This window comes from Onychomys torridus, chromosome 5 (genome assembly GCF_903995425.1).
Source record: "Onychomys torridus chromosome 5, mOncTor1.1, whole genome shotgun sequence".
NCBI classification, from domain to species: Eukaryota; Metazoa; Chordata; class Mammalia; order Rodentia; family Cricetidae; genus Onychomys; species Onychomys torridus.
Genome location: NC_050447.1, coordinates 62,541,318 through 62,547,416, shown reverse-complemented (window position 1 = coordinate 62,547,416; position 6,099 = coordinate 62,541,318).

Genomic DNA, 6,099 nt, shown 5'->3' with positions numbered 1-6,099 from the left:
AGTTCAAGCCTCCCTGTAATTATCATGGTTGGCAGCATCCGGCCAGGTCCATCCCCAGATGGAGGAAAGTACCTCATCAGAGATAGCTCTGTACTCTCTAAGAACAGACTTAAACATCTAGACTACCTGTTTGAGAAGGCCTGGTGGATGTGCCAATTAAGCTTAACTTCCTCCTTTCCCAAATCTTACCTATAGTTCCAGATTTTCCTTTAACTATCACCAGAGGCATCTAGCTGTACACAGGTTGCCTAGCGACCGAGCATACTTTCCCCCACCATGCAGAAAAAATGGCAGATAGCTTGGACAGATAGGAGCCATAGGAAAAAAGAAGGCAATTTAATTTTCTCCCATTGACCTAGCAACTTATAGAGTCTTAACATTTTCTACCAATCATTTTTAAGACTATAGTGGTGCACATAAGATTCCTCTTCTTAGATATTACCCGAATTTAGCCTTTAGTTAATTCATTTCCCCATTAGTCACTTCCCTTTAGGGTTGCAAATGATAATTAACTATTACTGCCTCTCTATGTGATTCTTATCACCCTCCATTTGACCCTGAAAGCATGGCTTTACACTGCCAAAGGATTACTGCTTGTAAGTGTATATATACCAGGACTTCCAGGGCACAGGACAGAGAAGAGAAAAGAGAATGTAAGTACTAGATGGGTAAGAACTTGAGAGGAACAAACTGAGATGGGGAAGAACTATACTGAAGGGCTAGAAGAGAGTACTAGAAGAATGAGACGGGAGATGAGGAAGAGCCAGATGAGGAAGCAATAGCTTGGTAAGAACAAGATGAAGGACTTAGATGAGGCAGAATTAAAATGAGAGAATTAAGATAGAATTTAGAGGGAGAAGTAGATAAATATAGAAAGAAATCAGGCAAGAAAGGAGTTCGGCATGAGAACAGAACTGAAGCTGTGTATATAGGATGTAATGCCAGAGGAATTAAAGCAGGTGGACTATAGAGCTTGGTATGCTGAGATTCTGTTTTCCAAAAAATAGTCCTTGCCATTAGTAGTTCTCTCCTGAGCCCTTGGGATATATAATATTAAGGCTGGTCCCTCTAATATTATACAAGAGAGTACATACATGTTCATCTTTCTGAGTCTGGATTATCTCACTCAGGATGACATTTTCTAGTTCCAATCATTTGCCTGCAAATTTCATGGTGTCAATGTTTTTTACAATTGAGTAATAACTCCATTGTGTATATGTACCAGCTTTTCTTTATCCTTTCTTCAGTTGAGGGACATCTAAACTGTTTTCAGGTTCTGCCTGTTATGGATAATGCTCCTATGAACATATTTGAGCAACTATCTGTGTGGTATGATCAAGTATGTCTTGGTGATATATGCCCAAGAGTGGTATCATTGGTTCTAGAGGTAGAATGATTCTCAGTTTTCTGAAATGTCGCTGTCCTGATTTCCAAAGTGGCTATACAAATTTACACTCCCAATAACAGTGGAGGAGTTTTACCCTTTCTCCACATATTTTCCAACATAAGCTGTCATCAGTGTTTTTGATCTTAGCCATTCTGACAGTGTAAGATGGCATCTCAGAGTTGTTTTTATTTGCATTTCCCTGATGACTAAGGATGTTGAGCAATCCCTTAAATATCTTTCCACCATTTGGGATTCTTCTATTGAGAATTCTTTGTTTAGATCTGTAGCACATCTTTTTAATTGGATTGTTATTTTGATATCTAATTTCTTGAGTTCCTTATATATGTTGGAGATCAGCCCTGTGTCAGATGTGCATGTGCGGTTGGTGAAGATCTTTTCCTATTCTGTAAGCCATTGTTTTGTCTTATTTACTTTGTCCTTTGCCTTACAGAAACTTCTCAGTTTCAGGAGGTCCCATTTATTAATTGTTGTCCTTAGTGTCTGTACTATTCGTGTTGTATTTAGGAAGTAGTCTTCTGCTGTGAGATGTCATTCTGTATGCTGTGAATATGTGTTGCTCTGATTGTTGATAAATAAAACACCAATTTACCAATAGCCAGGCAGGAAGTATAGGCAGGGCAAGCAGCCTAGGAGAATGTTGGGAAGAGGAAAGGAGTCAGGAGTTTCCAGCCAGACACAGAGGAAGCAAGATGACAAGGAAGAACTGAGAAAAGCTAACAAGCCATATGGCTAAACATAAATAAGAATTATGGGTTAATCTAAGTGTAAGAGCTAGTCAGTAATAAGCCTGAGCTAATGGTCAAGCAGTTATAATTAATATAAGCCTCTGTGTGTTTACTTGAGGGATGTGAGTGAAAGAGATTTGTCCCAACCACTGGCTGGTTGAAACACATGAAGACTTCCAACTACAGTCTCCTGTGCCAGTGTGTTCAAGGTTACTTCCTACTTTCTCTTCTATTAGGTTCAGTGTAACTGGATTTATGTAGAGGTCTTTGATTCACTTGGACTTGAGTTTTGTGCATGGTGATAGATATGAATCTATCTGCAATCTTCTACATGTTGACACCTTCTACTTCACTTTATAAGGCTGGATTTGTAGATAGATATTGTTTAAATTTGACAGTATCATGGAATATCTTATTTTCTCCATTTCTGGTGATTGAAAGTTTTTTTGAGAGATTTGAGAGAGAGAGAGAGAGAGAGAGAGAGAGAGAGAGAAAAGAAAAGAAAAGAAAAGAGAAGAGAAGAGAAGAGAAGAGAAGAGAAGAGAAGGTCTTCAGGAAGCCTATCTGTCTTTTTTCAGGAGTCCTGAATTTTTTGATTGCTTTCAAATATCTTAAGCATCATACCTATTAAGTCCTTTTTAGGTGAATGTTGTAAAACACGTCAGAAAAATCTAAAGCTTCCAGAAATTTATCATAACACTTCTTAAAATAAATATACACAAATATGGTACATATACACAATGGAGTACTACTCAGCAGAGAAAAACAATGACATCATGAGGTTTGCAGGCAAATGGATGGATGTAGAAAAAAATCATCCTGAGTGAGGTAACCCAGACTCAGAAGGACAAACATGTTATGTACTCACTCATAGGAGGATACTAGATGTAAAACAAAAATGACTAGACTGCTACACAACTCCAGGGAGGCTACCTAAAAAATGGGACCCTAGGAAAGACCCAGGGATCACCCAATGACAGATAAATGGATGAGATCTACATGAACAACCTGGATGAGAGTGGGGATAAGGAAGGGCAGGCAAGATTTGAGGGAAAGAAAGCCTAGGGGAGCAGGAAATCCCAGCTGGATCAAGAACAGAAAAGGAGAACAAGGAATGACAGACCATGATAAATGAAGACCACATGAGAACAGGAATAGGCAGAGTACTTGAGAGGTCCCCAGAAATCCACAATGATACATCCTCCGTAGACTGCTGGCAATGATCAAGAGAAAGCCTGATCTGACCTAGTCTGGTGATCAGATGGCCAAACACCCTAATAGTCGTGCTGGAACTCTCATCCAATAACTGATGGAAGTGGATGCAGAGATCCTCAGCCAGGTCCCAGGTGGAGCTCCAGGAGTCCAATTGTCGAGAAAGAGGAGGGACTGTAAGAGCATGAATAGTTGAGACCAAGATTGTAAAAACCACAGGGACAAATAGCCAAATGAATGGAAGCACATGAATTATGAACCAAAGGCTGTGGAGTCTCCAGCTGGATCAGGCCCTCTGGATAAGTGAGACCATTGAATAGCTTGAACTGTTTGGGAGGCATCCAGGCTGTGGGACCAGGACCTGTCCTTAGTGCATGAGCTGGCTGTTTGGAACCTTGGGCTTACACAGGGACAATGTGCTCAGCCTGGAAGGAGGGGACTGGACCTGTCTGTACTGAATCCACCAGGTTTAAATGAATCCCCAGGGGAGTCTTGGCCCTGGAGGAGATGGGAATGGAGGGGAGAGGGAGGTGGGAGCAGGGAGGACAGGGGAACCCATGACTGATGTATAAAATTTAAAATACATAATAATAAAGAAAAAACACCACAAATATAATAATAAAAAAAAACAAAAAATATGCACAAATGAGACCATTAATGATTCCAGCAATGTTTCCTTTCTCTGTATTTTCTATTAAAAAAAAAGATTCACATTTATTATTTTCAATTCTATGTATACATACATTTCTGTGTTTAGATTTGTTCATATAAGTGAAGCTGCTATCGATGTCCAGAGCCATCATATTTCCCTGTAGGTTAAGTTTCTTGTAAGTATGAGCTGCCCAGAGAGATTTCTGGAAAACAAGCTCAGGTTCTCTGTAAGAGCAGCACATGCTATTAACCCCTGAGCCACCATTCTGGCTCCAAAGAATATTTTCCTAATATCAAAAAGTATAAAAAAGAGGAAAATACCCTGTGCTGTCCCTGTGCAGGGCTGTAATTGACTAGAGAATTCATTAGTTTGATTCCCATGATTGACCAAGACATCCACCTTCACATCTGTCTTTTCTACTGCATATTATAAGTTTTCCAAAAATTCTTAGACTTTGACTTTATCATAACTTGTGTAACGAAGTTGCTATTAGGCATTTTATTAATTCATTTCTAGGTCAAAGTGTTTGTTTAATGTGTCAATAGACACTAAAAAAGACAAATCGTAAGCTTTTAGTTAATAGCCCGTTTACCAACAGTATGTATGTTCATATGCATTCATACTAATGTGTGGCATTTGACTTTTAATCACATTAGTTTGGTAGTGAATGTCATATTTTACTGCTATTTTAATCTGTGTCTTTTATTGTTAAAGCCATAGAATTTTATGTGTTTATTTATCGTTTGTCTTTTGTTATACACATTGTGTCTTAATACTGGAAGCTTTTTTATTGTAGTTTTGACATTTTTCTCGTCAACTTAGATGGGATTTAAACATAAGAAGAATATTGTCACAATGTCTCAATAAAACATTATTTTGCTTTATGTTAATCATTATTCATACTGTGAACATTATCTCTGGAGCAGATTAAAAACACACACGAAAAAGCTCAGGGAATAGATAATCACTATTATCCCTTTGTCAACTACAAAAATAAAATATGAAAACTTTTTTATTTTTAAAAGTAGTATCTTGTCTTTAAAATATGCTTTAAAATTCTTTTAGCTACACTCTAAGGTGTTTTAAAGAAGATAATCACTTCATAATGGAAATAATGTAGCTGGGCAGAGAGAGGAAGTAAGATGACAGGGCCCAGAAAGGGATCCAGGCATGAGTATAGGGGAAGTAGCTCTCTCTTTGGCTGAGGATTTACTAGCAGTAAGAAGGTGGCTGGCTTCTTTCTGCTTCTCTGATCTCTGGTAATAATATTTAGTGTTTACTTAGTGACCTTGATGTGGGAGGCACTATACCTGAAATTATCTACAGAAAATTCCATCCTTATCTATAGACAAAAGAACTGATCCTACAAATTAACATGGGATTTCAAAGCTAGTGACTGTTCTAGCACTGTATACTACTATATTTTAGAATAAAGAATATAAATTTATTTGTGTTGTCCTCATCTTTTACCAAGAAAATAAGATGTTTTAAAATAAAATCTTAAAATAAATACATTAATGTAAACCATTTGAAGTTATCTTATTTAGAGGCCAATGGTGATAGAATAACAACATGATCATATACTTTCTGAGAAATTAATTTTAAGCTAAGAAAGAGTAAAAAGTAAATTTGGATAAACTATCAAATAAAATTTATCACATTTCTGGCTTTGTTACAGCCCAATTGATATGTTTTATGGGGAAAAGACTGAAAACTTGAAGTACTGAAATATAATATTAAAAATTAAATGCATAATGGCCTAAGAGCATTTCTTTCAGGAATATACAAAGAAATTGGCATGAAATTTGTCATAATTTTATGTAAAAGTACAAATCTCAGATTGAAACACACACATGGAAAGCCTAAATGTTAACATCCAAATGTAAGAGAAAACATGAAATGTCTATTTTTTTTTTTTAGTCTAGGTTACCTCACTCAAGATGATTGTTTTGAGCTTCACCTATTTACCTGTAAATTTAATAGTTTTGCCTTTTCCTTATAGATGAATTTTATTCCATTTTTTAAATGTATCACATTTTCATTATCCATTCTTTAGTTGATGGACACCTAGGCTGATTCTAGTCTCTGGCTGTCATGAATAG